Here is a 15096-nt window from a genome sequence, read left to right on the forward strand (position 1 = left end):
GGTGTTTTTCTTTTTGGCCTATGCAATCAAATATAATAACAACCAACATCTTGTAACCAAGAGAAAGCGAAAAGGTGGGACACTTCTCATTTAATCTGGACCATGTGCCACTTTTGGCAGAGTCTGTGCTTTGCCATTGTCTCTAGCAAAGGTATTCAGAAACTTCACCCCTTCCTTTGAGCTCACAAACAAATTAGTTGTAGTAGAAATCTATCAAGGCTGGTTTGTCCTAGGTATTATTATGATGCTATCTAGCTACCCCTCACCAAATCCCCCTGGCTGTGGGAGATTGGTTTTAGGGAATTATCGGAATTACACAGGAAATCCAAGAAAGTCTCCAACGCCTGGGAGGAATGTGTCCAGTATCTACACCACCCACATAACACATAATCATGCACTGATTACACAGTTGTTAGTATGTGTCAGAATTAACCAGATAACTGGAGAGTCCTCTATTTTTTGCTGTTTTCAATATTTTCTCTGCAGAAGGTACAGAGCAGGGATAAGAATAACCCTAAATGACCTTTAACGAGCTCTTGCTATATGATGGTTACATCATATGAACCATCCTGGGCAATCTTTTCAGCACCCAGCTGGGCAGGTACCACCCCTAGCTTCTCTAAACAATGGGTTGGAGCCCAAGATTAAAAACCAAAGGGACATGAAGAGCTCCTGAGCTCCCACTGACTGACAAAGGTTGCCACCACAACCTTCTTAACAGAGACAAATAAGTTAGAAGAAATATTGGAACATAATTATAAGTCTGTATTTAGATCTCTTTTATAGGCGTAAACAGTGAGCCAAAGATGGGCTTAGAACACAGTATTCCAGATAACCTGTGTTCCAAATGGTTATGATTAATTTAAATATAAAAAGCACTGCAAACCCCTGAGGGCTAGCCACATCACTGAGTTATTAAATATCATGCAAGAGCCTGTATAGGTGAGAACATTTTTTAAAATATGGTAAATTTTCTTCTCTTCCCCTTCAAAATGCCCCCAGGCACTCGTATACATTATGGACACCACTGGCCTAAAAATTCTCAGTTGAGGGAAAAAGAAATCCAAAATCCTTGAATTATAAGAGCACTAAAAGCATCTAAAATGATAACTATTTTGCCCCTTTAACACCAAAAGATCAACTGATTCTTATTTTTCACTTGGAGTTGACCTTTATTTAACCCATGGCATGCCAAAGTTATGGCCTGAAGCGATTTTTTCAGTGAATGCCTTGACCTGGGACAGGAATAGACATTTCACTCACCCTGTCTCTAAATCATCATTTCATACCACTGCTGATGATGGTCAGTCTAACAAAGAAAACACATTTCTCAGCATTTACAAAACACTAAAACTTTCTATTCAATTATTTATCTCTTCCATTTCAAATATATTCACAACTGGAAAATGTTTGCAAGTTCCAAAATAATCTGCATTATTATTCAGAGTTATTACTAAGCTCTTCACTAAAATGTTTGTGCTCAATTACATATTAAAAATAGCCAGCTGATTGTGTCTGCATTACAAGTTTAAACAGTTTCTTTTGATCAGCTGACTGCCTGCTGGAATCTTTCCATAACAAGGAAATTAACTTTCAGGCATTCTGGTGGCTATTCTCCCCCAGATAAGTCCTGCGCCTATATACAATTGTTCAGGGCTAGGTCATTATTTTTTAATGTAATAAGTGAGGTGTATTTAAAGGATTTAGATATGATTAGTATAGTCTAACAGCCTTTCTCTAACAAAAACAAACTCAATAGCTGCATGTTATGAAAGATTACTATACTAAAGAGAAAAGTCCAAAAGTACAGTAGGAAGTATCTAATTTGGAGATTAAGAATTTACAGCTGTGGGGCGCCTGGGTGGTTCAGTGGGTTAAGCCTCTGCCTTCAGCTCAGGTCATGATCCCAGGGTCCTGGAATCGAGCCCCGCATCATGCTCTCTGCTCAGCAGGGAGCCTGCTTCTCCGCCTCTCTCTCTGCCTGCCTCTTTGCCTACTTGTGATCTCTGTCTGTCAAATAAATAAATAAAATCTTAAAAAAAAAAATTTACAGCTGTAAGGGATGTGAGGCACCTTTGTGAGTTATCCAAGGGAGAATGCAGATTCTCTGGAGATTTTTAATGATACAAACAGCTATAATTCTGAGCTGACATAAATGGGATCCTGGATATAGGTAGGCAGCATAATAAAATAAAATAACTCTATGTAGAAAAGGCAGAGATAGTCTGGCTCAAGGGTGTCTAGAAGATATTGTTCAGTAATAACTATTTCTATGAACATAATCTAGTTGTAGCACTTGTCTTCTTTTGTGTATTATTGTCACATGGTTTTATTTCCTGGGCAGCAATGATCTTTAGAAATTCACGAAAAAAGAATCAATATCACCATATATGGAACACTTGGTTAAGTATTTTATATTAGTTATCTACTTCAATGTTTTCAATAAGCCTATTTATGAATACTCCTTATTGTTATCAAATGGAGAACTTGAAACTCAACAATCACAAATAATTTGCACCACACTATGTATTTAATAAGCAGAATACTAAATCCAGATCAGTTGGACATTCCAAACTCCTATGTTACAGAGCAAAATAGTCTTATCGGTCATTGAGAAAAGTATGGAACAGCCAATGAAATAGGTCAGGAAAAAGAAAGGAGTTAAAACTAATAGAAATAATACATGATTATTATTTATAATGATCCAAGTAACTATATATAAAACTAGGAGAAACAACAAAAAGTGATTGTAAATAACAAGACTTTGAACACACAAATTTAACAAAATTTTTAAAATTATATGCACAAGGGGTGCCTAGATGGCTCAGTCAGTTAAGCATCTGACTTTTGATTTTAGCTCAGGTCATGACTCAAAGGTCTCAAGATCAAGCCCTGTGTTGGGTTCCACGCTCAGCAGGGAGTCAGCTTGAAGTTCTCTCTCCCTTTGCCCCTCCCACTCTTGCTTGCATATGCACATGCTCTCTCTCTCAAATAAATAAATCTTTTAAAAAAATAAAATTGCATGCACAAACTTATGAATATACATTTTAAAAAAAACCACTGAACTGTATACTTTAAGAGAATGAGTTTTATGGTATATAAATGAGTTTTATGGTATATAAATTGTATCTCAATTAAAAAAAAAGATTATTCTGTCAGTTAATATGGGGGAAAAGGAGGTGAAATAAGGACTATTTGCTGACAGTATGAATATAAATTAGAACTTTTCTCTGGGGGGGCAATTAAGCTTTGTTTATCAAAAGTCTAGTTACTACATTTTTTTAAAAATTTATTCTAAGAAACTAATTGGAGATACATCATTGGATTTACAGACAATTATATTGTATATAAACATATATACATAACATAGTTTTGTTTATAATAGTCCCCTCCAAAAGAATTAAAACAACAAAAGCTACAAAACTCTAGGAACTCCTAAATATACCTAGCTATCTCCATGTAAAATCAAGTTTCAGAATAGTTTAGTTCATTGGACATGTTCACAATGTTAAGTGAAAGGGCAAGAAAACAAAAAAGAAAGAGAAAAAAAATCAAAGGTTAGAAAGAAATTAGAGCTGCAGTAAGTGGTGTGCAAGAAGACATTTTTGCAAACATAGATTGGACAAGATAAAGGAAGCTGATTGAAAGGTACACTTCAATCTAAGAATGAATACATTCATTGGTTATTGGGGAAGAGGCTGTAACTGGTGTAAGAGATCAAAGAGTTCTGGCTTGTTCTGTTTGTCGAACCAAGTATGGATCAGGGAGGGACCACTACTCTACAGCGCTTTCCCTCAGATATGCCAAGCCTACTCCCTTCATGGAACCTTTGCAAAAGCTGTTTCCTCTCCCTGGAATTTTCTCTCATGTTTTTGACTAGGCTGGCTCTGGACGCATACTCCATATTCATGTCCCTGCTGAAAAGTCATTAAACGGTAAGGCCTTCTCTGCCTGGCCCAAGGCACTTCGCCTAAGATTCACTGAATTCAAATCTGTAGTTCAATAATATCCCAGGGTGTTCTCAAACATCTTAAAATTTGAGAAGTACCAATTTTATAGTCTAGGATGGAAACTTCAAACCAGTTCCCTACATAATTGTCTTCATAGTTCTTATCCATATCTAAAATTCTCTCCCCCTTCTTATATTCTTACATCCCTGTTCCACGAGGGTAAAAATCCTTTTGTCTTTTTGTCTGTATTCCAAGTTCCTACAATCATTCTTGATGCACAGTTGGAACACAGTGAATGTTTATTGAAGGAAAGCACAGGATGGGAACAGAAAATATGCCTCAGTAATTTTGATTGAAGACATACTATTTCAAGTTTCCTTAGCTGTCAGAGTTACTCTGTCTTTGAAGTTTTATTATTGAATATGGAGACAAGAATTAGTAGATTAACTGATTAATATTATAGTCCAAGACATCATATGTAAATAATATCTGTGTTTGCAATAATAAATCATATCCAATAACCTTCTGAAGAATAATCAATATTATCATATATAAAAATAAAAACTATGTTCCTAAAAAAGTTAAACATATAATTACCATATGATCCAGTAATTCCACTCCTAGGTATATATTCAAAAGAATTAAAAACAGGTGTTCAAACAAAAACCTAAACATGATTAATAACAGCATTGTTCATTATGGCAAATAAAGTGGAAACAGCCCAAATGGATAAACAAATGTGTTGCATAAATACAATGGAATACTATTCAGCCATAAAAAAGGAATGAAGTCATAATACATATTATGACATGGATGAACCTCAATAATATGTTAATTAAAAGCCAGACACAAAAAATGCCACATACTGATTAATTGATTCTGTGTGAAATGTCTAGAACAGGCCAACCCATACAGAGAAAAAGCAGATTAATGGTGGTCAGGGGTGAAAGGGAAGGAGGAATGGGAAATGCCTGCTTAATGGGTACGGGTTTATTTTGGGGATTATGAAATGTTTCAGAATCAGATAGTGATAATGGTTGCACATTACCGTGAATGCCCTGGAAGTCACTGAATTGTACACTTCATAATGGTTAAAATGGTGAATTTTATGTGATGTGAATTTCACCTCAAAAAGTAAATAAAAAGCAAAACACTATTTTAAAATGTAGCACCATTTAAATGTATTGACTTGCTATCAAGAAATTTTATGTTACAGACTTACTATTTCTAGGTCAGAGTTCTAAATCATAAATATTAAGTGGTGATTATCTCTGTCAGACAGAGATAAGACAGGGAAATAAGGTATAAGAAATGCGTCTGGGATTTGCCTAAACCTGGACCCAAATTTCTTTGATTCTTGGCTAAAAGCCTGATTGGCCCAAAAGGTCAAATGGAAAGGAAAAAGCAGTCAAGACTAAATCAGTGAAATAAAAAAATTCATTAAAATTTAGCTATTGGGAGGAAAGAAAATAACCTTCCTTTCTTCCACTACAGATAAAATCGACGACCTAATTTTCAGAACAGGTAACAGATGTACAGCTGTAGCTAGGTGCCCAGAATTTCTTCTCTACAGGGAGATGTTGGAAATAAATTTAGGAAGAGCCTTCAGACTTACTAAGCCATTGAAGTTGTAATTGTTGTTACACTTGCAAGGGTTTATTAAAGATCATCAGGAAACTCGGCATTAAAAAAGTGTTTGCACTTTAAGCCTTTACAGTTAATTACATGTTGCTGTGACTAAGAACTTCAAAAGTGACTTTTATGAACTGTGCTATTATTTAATTTAATAAGAACTTCTTATAAAGTCACAGGTTAACAAAAGTTCATTAGTAAGTTAAGTGTTTGGAACTCGGGAAGCATTTCCCCACAGAACAATGTTAACGGTGGTGGTTGGACTCCATGTCAACAGGGTACGATGGGCCAGGTAACCTGCAACACCCACACCAAGAGCACTAAAGAGCACAACACATATGTTGTGTTTTGGCATTCCGTGGAAACCATTCCGTGGAAAACTTTCCGTGGAAACATTCATTTTGGTGTTCTGGGACCTCCCCCTCCCTGCAGGGTATTACCAACGCTCATTCGTTCCTTCATCCTTTGATCACTCATTTAACAGGCACTGGACAAGTTCTATCCCTTTCCACCTGCCAGGTAGTAGGCTCTTTGCAACTTGGCATAAGGACCTAGGGGCTTAATTTATAAACTCCATCATGGTGGGGTCTTTATAGGGGCAGAAGATGGGATTCTATGGATATTAAACATAATGAGGGTTGAGGACCAGTAAAACAGAGTAATGGTGTGGGAATTACGCGTCAGGCAAGCCACCTAGCCCCCTCTCCCCATTCACCACACCATAGTCAACACTGGCTTTATCCTAGAGAACCCCTGGCAGAGGATCCTGAAGAGGCCAACAAGATAAATGATGCCTCTTCCCTCTCCACTGTTCCAAAGGGCAGGGACCAGGATTGGGAAATGCCAGGAGTGTTAAAACCAAACAGGTGTGAGGACTGAGATCTCATATTTACTTCCTTCCCATCTCCCTTATCTTACCTGAAAGCACAGGCTAAAAAGAATAAAGGAGGAGGAAAAACATTTATGGATGTATAACCATAGGTGAAAATGCTGTATATGAGGAATTGCATGAAACAAAAACGTGGGTTTTCTCGCAACTGCTGAACTCTTTAAAGAATCACGTTACCGACTAACAAAGATCACCACCTAGTGGCCCCAGCAGGATAATTGCACTTGAATAGAACAGTGAAATCCAAAAATACTGGGGTTTGTTATAAAAACGTAAGGTAACATTGAAGCTTCTTCTTTCATCCCTTGGATTTCAATCTCCCATGTTCCTTTCACTCTGGCCTTGTTCCTCCTAGTTTATAATTCAAATTGTTTTTAAAGTATTTTATTTACAGTTACCATTATTTTAATCTTTACAATGAGCTGCCTACTTTGTCACATTTTGAGCTCCTCCTCTCTTTTTATTATATGCCATCTCTTATATGCCAATCTCTTTAAACAAAATTTTTGTCATCCCACTTCCCTATTACAAGCTTGAATGCTTAAGGACCCTGACATGATCTTTTACAAGCCTTGTGTAACCCCACACTCCACTCAGCACACATATTCCCTGTGCATTAGGCTACTTTCATCACTGTTACTTCGCCGCTTCCAGATCTCAAACACAGCCACCCTTTCACCCACCTCCAAGTCCTCTGGGCCAATCCAAATTCCACAAAGCTCAATACTTTTTTCTCTACTTTCTGACATTCGTGGTCATTACCATGGAGTTTAGTGTTTTAATTGTTTTCTAATTGTTTTACATGTATTATTCTGCAAAGGAAGTTTCATGGCTTCAATACACTTTCCACAAATCTCAGTATGGTGTTAAACAGAACATAAGAGTGCAAAAAATTAAACGGCTGACTTAGAAAGAGACAGTGGTCTGGTGGTGGGGGACAAGGGAAGAAGAGGGAGTGTAAAATGGGATAAGACTTCTGGAATCATATTCTATGAAAAATAAATTCTATCCACCATTAACATGTAAAATGGAAGTGACAAATTAGATAGAAAAGTACCACACCCCCAAACACGAGGATGCATTTAAATATACTTCAAAATATACAGTACAATTTAATCAGGAAAGTTTGCTGCAGAAGATAGTTGGTTTGGGTGCAGAAAGAGAAGCTCACTTCACAGATGAGAAGCAGGGAAACACAGAAGGAAAAGGAAGTTGTTGTGAAGCAGGTAAGGAAATGTTCACTTGCATTCTCGGGTAAGACAAAGTTTTGCTTCTTGGAGAGCAGCAGCAAACCTGCTCCAGGGATGTGAATAACAGACACACGAGACAGGGGCACACTTGGAAATAACAGAACGAAGAGAAAGTTCTCTGCACTCAAACTCTGGCAGACAATTCAACCACTTCGAATGTGAACGGATATTTTACCCCCAAAATGTGAATAATAAAACAAATAAAATATTAAACAATCTACTCAAATGAAGAAGTCTGCAGAATAAGTAATGTGAACTTGAAAAATCTCATTAAGTGACACCAGAATTCTATTTCTAGTGTAACTGCAAGTAGTTTTATAACTAGGCCTCCAGTAAAATAATTAGACTATTTTAAGGGGTAGCAGCTGATTCTATCTTGAGGAAAGGAAAAAAAAATGCTTCTCCTATGTAAATTCCACCCCCCAATTCCTCAAGCTGACATTTCAAAGGCATCACAGGAGGACAATTACTTATATGCTGTATATATTGCTATTTTACCACAAAAGAGGAATACCTATGAAGGCATGATGCAAGACACTGTAGAGGGAAACAAAGAACAAAATGCCACAGACCCTGTCCTCAAGTGTGTTTCTGGGATAAGAAGACCAATATATATTCAATAGTTAGTAAATAATTTCATGGTAGCTTTCAAGTATGTATACCACATATTATGCATAAAGTCTATATTTTCATGCCTCAACAGATACTAAATGTCCATAGTTGGCAAAATGTTATGCTAGGCATTTGGGGAATAAAAAGTAAAGGAACTACTAAATTGACCCTTGAGAGCAGTATGTCTACTAAGAAATGTATGGCAGATACAGCAAAAAAAGGGACAAGAGATTACTTGATAGAAGAGGTAGACTCAGTGATTTGTCTTAAAGCACATGCATAGTTCAAATATACAGGGTTGAGAGATATTAAAAAAAGCATTCCAGGCAGAGGTTTTATCACGTGCAAAGTCACAGAGCTGGTAAAGCTAGGATGGGTAAGAGAACGTTAATTTCTTTTACTGGGATATATGGAAAATGTGACACGAAACAATGAGAAATAAAATCAGAAAGATAGATTGGAACTAGAATATGGAAGCCATTCAATTCTAGGCTGAAGAATTTGGCTTTACTCTAGCAAACAAGAAGTCATTAAAATTTTGAGCAGCTGAATGACACGATGCTTGGGGGCAATTAACCAGATGTCAATGCATGTAATGGTCTTGAATGTGGAAGCTTGGGGGATCCCTTTAGAGTCTATATTACAGTAGTTTAGGGAAAAAGTAAAGCTGGTGATATATATTGTAGTGACCAGGAGAAAATGGAAAAGATAATTCCAAAAGATCCTACAGAAACAAAATTGAGATTTGGTTGAATCGATTAAATATGAATGATAATTGAGAGAATGAACTCAAAGATGATGCCACTTAAAGAAACGAAGAATAAAAGAGGAATAAGGCTGGTATCTTTGGAGAGTTGATTACTTCATTAAGCCATATTTTCCTGCTTGAAGTGCCTTTCAAAAGGAAATATCTGGTTGTGAATTACAATATAGGACAATTGAGATCAGAGCTAAAGTTGTAGATTTGGAAACCATCTAGAATGAATGTATAAGAACTGAACAAACTGAAATTTCAGAGCTTGTACAGATGGCAGCAAGGGAAATCAGTTTGATGACTTAGGAGCAGTTAGCTCACCATATCCTCACACTGTATTTAGTCCTCTACCGATATGTTAGAAGGTGGGAGTTTTACACATTAGAGAAATTAAACCAAGCAGTAGAAAAAAATTCCCCCAAAAGGTCATTATAGGAAAGAAACTTAAAGAAAATGAGACAATGAGGAGCTTCTGTGTGGCTCAGACTGTTAAGCATCTGCCTTCAGCTCAAGTCTTGAACTCAGGATCCCGGGATCAGGCTCCCTGCTCAGTAGGGAGTCTACTTGTCCCTCTCCCCGTCCTTCACCCCTGCTCATGTTCTCTCTTGTTCTACTTTCTCTCTCAAATAAATAAACAAAACTTAAAAAAAAAAAAAAAAAGAAGCAATGAGAAAAAAACGGAGCCTAAAATTAATAGCCTCAGAATGACAAAAGAATGTATCTTATGAAATAAAAATCAGGATGCACTAAAAATAGCAAAAATCAATTTTGATTAACTAAATAAACATAAGAGACTATCCAAAGAAGCATAAACAAAAATATGATGGAAATAGATAGGATAAAAAAAAAAGGAAATAAGTAATTAAATGAAGAGTCAAGAGATCCATAAAGAAAAAAAAAAAAAAGAAGAGGGAATAAAATGATCAAAGAATTAATAAATTGATAAATAAAATTTACTAGATCATTAATTTCCAGTTTGAAAAGACTATCAAGCAACTAGCCTAGGGAATGACAAAAATCACACTCCCAAGAAATTTTAGTGAGAAAGAAACCTAGGATCAGTAACTGGGGAAGCTAGGAAACAATGGAGATAAGCATTCAAAATCTGAGGGAAAATGATTTTTGTTCTAGAATTCTTTACCATCCTAATTATTAGGCAGGTGTGAGGGTGGGGGAAAAAAACTCACAAACTTGTGAAATTCTGAAATTTCATTTCCCCTGCATATTCATTTGATCCACTACTGAGTAATATATGTTAGTCATTTGTGAAAGTAAAAAAAAAGAAAAGGAGTGGAATTCAAAAAACTGAAAACTGGGACTCCAACAGAAAAGAAGACAAAGGACACCTAAAGGATCACTATGTCCTGCATCTACACAGCAACCAGTCCAGAGTGGAGCAAGGGAACAGAGGACTCCTGAAAGGAGAACTCTTGAGACAGTGGGGAAGGGGGAGTGTTTCTCTGTAGAGAAATTATAATTTTAGGAGTTTGGAACAGGTCAGATGGAAAGTTTTATCTGTTTCAAATATGTTACAGATTTTTTTTTTTAATGTTAGGTCCCTGGCTTATTGTTCTTTATTGTAATATCAACCTTTCTGAAGGGATTTTTTTAGATGGAGCTCTTAAAAATGGTTCATGTCTGGACTTAGGTTTTTTCATCCAATGTAATAATCTCTGCTTTCAGTAGGTGGGAATAATCTCCCTAAAAAATCAATAATGAGGCACAGTCAAATGTCTAAAACAATTGCAAGCACTTACTCTCAATTCTTATACTTACTGAAGATCAATAACAAGTAATTCATGCACAGACACAGATCTGATGACCATACTTTGAGTAGTACTGGCCTGTAGTTTTAGTTTAGCTTTGATTTATAAAAATAAAAATTAGGTGGGTGCCTGGGTGACACACTCAGTTGAGCAACAGACCTTTGGTTTTGGCTCAGGTCATGATCTCAGGGTCATGAGATGGAGTCCCACATGAGGTTCTGTGCTTAGCACAAAGTCCGCTTGAGACTCTCTCTCCCTTTGCCCCTTCTCCCACTCACTTGTTTCCTCTCCCTCTCTCTAAAAAATAAAAATAACAATAAAAATAAAAATTAATTGTTTCATACAGTCGATAGTTAAATAAATATATTGACATCTTTTTGTCATTTCTTGGCTCATCACTGTTTCTTGTAATGGCATCAGTTTTATTTTGAGGAATAATTCTTTTCTAAAAATAGTTATATTTCTAAAAATGGATTTATTTTGACCTGACCCTAGAGTAATAGTTTAGCTAGGTATAAAATTTTAGATTATAATTATTTCCCTTCACTACTCCATTATCTTCTGGCCTCTGTTGTTGCTGATGAGAAATTTTCAATTAACGAATTCTCACCCCTTTTAAGATCATCATTCTTGGGGCGCCTGGGTGGCTCAGTTGGTTAAGTAGCTGCCTTTGGCTCAGGTCATGATTCCAGGGTGCTGGGATCAAGCCCTGCCTAGGGCTTCCTGCTCAGCAGAGAGCCTGCTTCTCTCTGCCTCTGCCTGCCACTCTGCTTACTTGTGCTCTCTATCTCTCTGTCAAATAAATAAATAAAATCTTTTTAAAAAAATCATTTTTTTCTCTCTACTCACTTTAAATATTTCTGCTTCATATATGATATTCTGTTTGATATGGATATAACGTCACTTATCTCTCTAGATATGGAGAGTGTAACTTCAAACTAGTATGCTCACAGCTTCAGTTCTATTGACTGTTTTGAATTTTACTTCAGAGGACGTTTAGTTTGTGCTTTAGAAAAGCTATATATCCTTTGGCTTATTTCTTGGTTTAGTTCATCTATCAGTGTTTTTCGAGGGGATTTCAAATTTAGAAAAGTCTTATAAACCCAAAAACTATACAAATATTCAGATTGGTAAAAACAAAACAAAATCAAAGTAACTTGACAAGGTGTTATTTAAAGGCAAGTAGCTGAAGAGTAATATAGCAGCAGTGTCTGAGTGTGACTGGGCTAGAGAGGGCAACAGAGAGAAGCTGCCACATAAGGATGTATCATGTAGAGGAAGAATTGTTACTGAGAGACAAAGGGAAACACAGATTTGTATTTTCTTTTTCATATGTTGCTTTATGTTGGCACACCATATTTCAATAAGCATATGGAAAACATTAAATATCATTTGTGTATTAAAGGTAATAAAATTGATTTCTAAGCCTCACCAACAAAGTGGTAGTAGAACAAGATCTAGAACATTAACCTTTTTATATGGTTTTTCTCCTGTTACCTTTCTGGTTCCCAGTATTCTTACATTTTAATAACTTCTAAAGCTAGTTCTTAGCCAAATTGTGAAGAAAAAGAGGCTGTTGTGATTCTTCCAGATGTCTTTCCCTGTTGTACTTTTTCCTCTTTGATGGTGGTTCCCTGTCACCTTCAACACTCAGTAATCTCCTCCCCACACATTATAATGTTAATGATTTAATATTTTTGTCTGCATTCTTGTTGCATTACTATATTCCTGTCACCATTAATGTAAGAACACACATACATGAGTGTGCACACTCACGCACACACACACACACACACACACATTTGCTTGGCAAATTCCTTTCTATTCACTTACAGATCTGAAACCCTATTCACTAGAAATCTCCTCAGACTAAACAAGTGAAGGTTAGGTGTATTGTTTCCTTGCTATGGTTTCGCTACCACTGCTCTTACCACAAAGTGCTCGCAATTTGTTTTCTTATCCATTCACTAGCTAGACTAGGAAGTCCATGAAAGCTAAAACCTAATCTGTCTTTTTTGCTGTTGCCAATCTAGGACAGCATAACAAAGATGTAAGTAAATGAAAGGAATTCTATCAAATGCAGGGAAAAGGGAATGAAAATGATAATATGGTGACCCTTGAGAAAAACTAGTACTATATGTTTAAGACTTGGAGAAAGTCCAGTGAAGAGACTGAGAAGGCACATATTGTCCAAACACTGAGTTTAAAAGATCTGTAAACTTCCAGGTAACTGTTCTAAATTTATCTCATATTATTATTGAAATTCCTATCTAAGATACTAAATGATTAAAAAAAAATTAAGAAGCGATAAACACCCAAATATAGGAGACTAGGAAGGAAACATCAGTTGGTAGAGCTTTTATCAAAATTGTACAAGATAGAAGTAAATAAAAAAATAATAAAAATCTTTGCTATGAAAAGTGTGTATAGTCTATATTTTAATTCACAGCAAAACTAATTTAGAAGAAAGGAATGGAAAACCATGTGGAAGTAATAAGACATTTGAATCCCAGAATAGAATCATAAATTTTTATGTTATCCATCCAATATTTTGTAAGTTAGAAAGAAGGACCTTTGTTGTCCACCTTAGTTTCATACCATAAAAAATCTCCCCAAAGCTCTTGAAAATTATCAGCATTGAGCAACCTTATCTAGTCTCACACAGCTCTCAGACCAATCAAGTCTCTATCACTTCACAGTTCTTCATAATCATAAAACAATTACCAAGTCCCCTCTAAGTCTTCATTTCTTTATGCAAAGTATACTCAGTTCCTCCATATAGCATAGCTTATGATAACATCTCTTCTGAAAAATTCCACTACATAAGAATTATCCAAGCATGCCAGAAATAGAATATAACACCCCAGACATAAGATGACCAATCTAATTGTGGTGGAAATGGACCTCTCCTCATTCTATGTATCACATCTATTAATATAAGCACTACTAGTGTCTCTCTCTTCTGTGACATGACATGGTTTATTAATCTGAGTTCTATTTAGAAAAGAAAAGATCAAAGACTTGAGATTTAAAACTAATAACAACTAAGGTTTAAGTATGGACTCTACCACTTACTAGCTTAGGTTAGTTAATCTGTCTTTAAATTTCTATTTTTTTTTCTCCTTGTCCTGGCATGGAAGTTTCTTGAAGACAGAGATTTTTTCATGTTTTATTAATTGTTACATCCTACTACTTAAAATAGTTATTGGCAGAGGTAAGCACTTAATAAATATTATTTGCATAAATCAGCGAGTGAATGAATATTTATAAAATGAAAATGGTAACTGAGTTATTCTTTATTGTGAATGTCAAATGAAGTAATACATGCAATTAATAATTTTCATACCAGTGATAACTATGACTCTATTAAGCCATATTTCCAACCAACTAATGGACAGCTCCATCTATGAATCACAGACACCTCAGGTTTAACCTTTGTACAACTGTTCATTGAGAGCTAACCTCCAGTCCTGCTGTTTCTCATTATTTCTCAAAGATGTCCTTCCATTTCCTTTCCTTTTGTCAAGATTCTGCCTAAATTAAAATCGCTCAAAGTATAGTATAAACACTAATTTAACTATATGACATGGTTATATGGTTGCATTTTCCTTTTACATTAATAAAATTTATATTAATCTATATTAATAAAAAATTATACCTAGGAAATTGAGAGCCACAATCTCATTTATGGTGTTGCTTATGTGCAGCAAATTTTAAAGATAAGTTTATTTATTTATAAGTAGGTTTATTTATTAAATATGAAATATCGATGGCAAACAGACATGACCATGCTTTTACATCATGTGAAATTAGGTCAATATGCTATCAATAAGACTTCTGCATCCTCATGCAAATAATTAATAAATATCTTGGGCAGGATAAAAACAAAAACAAGGCAAAAAGATCAGCCAATATAGACTTCTCTCTGGGGTAATATGGACCCACTAATCAAGACTAGTCTGCTAATCAGTTATAATTAATTAATGATATTATCATTCAGAAAATAGATCTTTACTATGATCACAAAGATATCATGAACATATATACCTAGAATAGATTCCTCATTTACCAGTCTAGTAACTTTATACTTAATGTAAAAACAAGTATAATCAGGGGCACCTGGGTGGCTCAGTGGGTTAAGCCTCTGCCTTTGGCTCAGGTCATGATCCTGGGGTCCTGGGATTGAGCCCTGCATCGGGCTCTCTGCTCGGTAGGGAGCATGCTTCCCCCTCTCTCTCTGCCT

The sequence above is a fragment of the Lutra lutra genome, chromosome 11 (assembly GCF_902655055.1).
Source record: "Lutra lutra chromosome 11, mLutLut1.2, whole genome shotgun sequence".
Taxonomy (NCBI): Eukaryota; Metazoa; Chordata; class Mammalia; order Carnivora; family Mustelidae; genus Lutra; species Lutra lutra.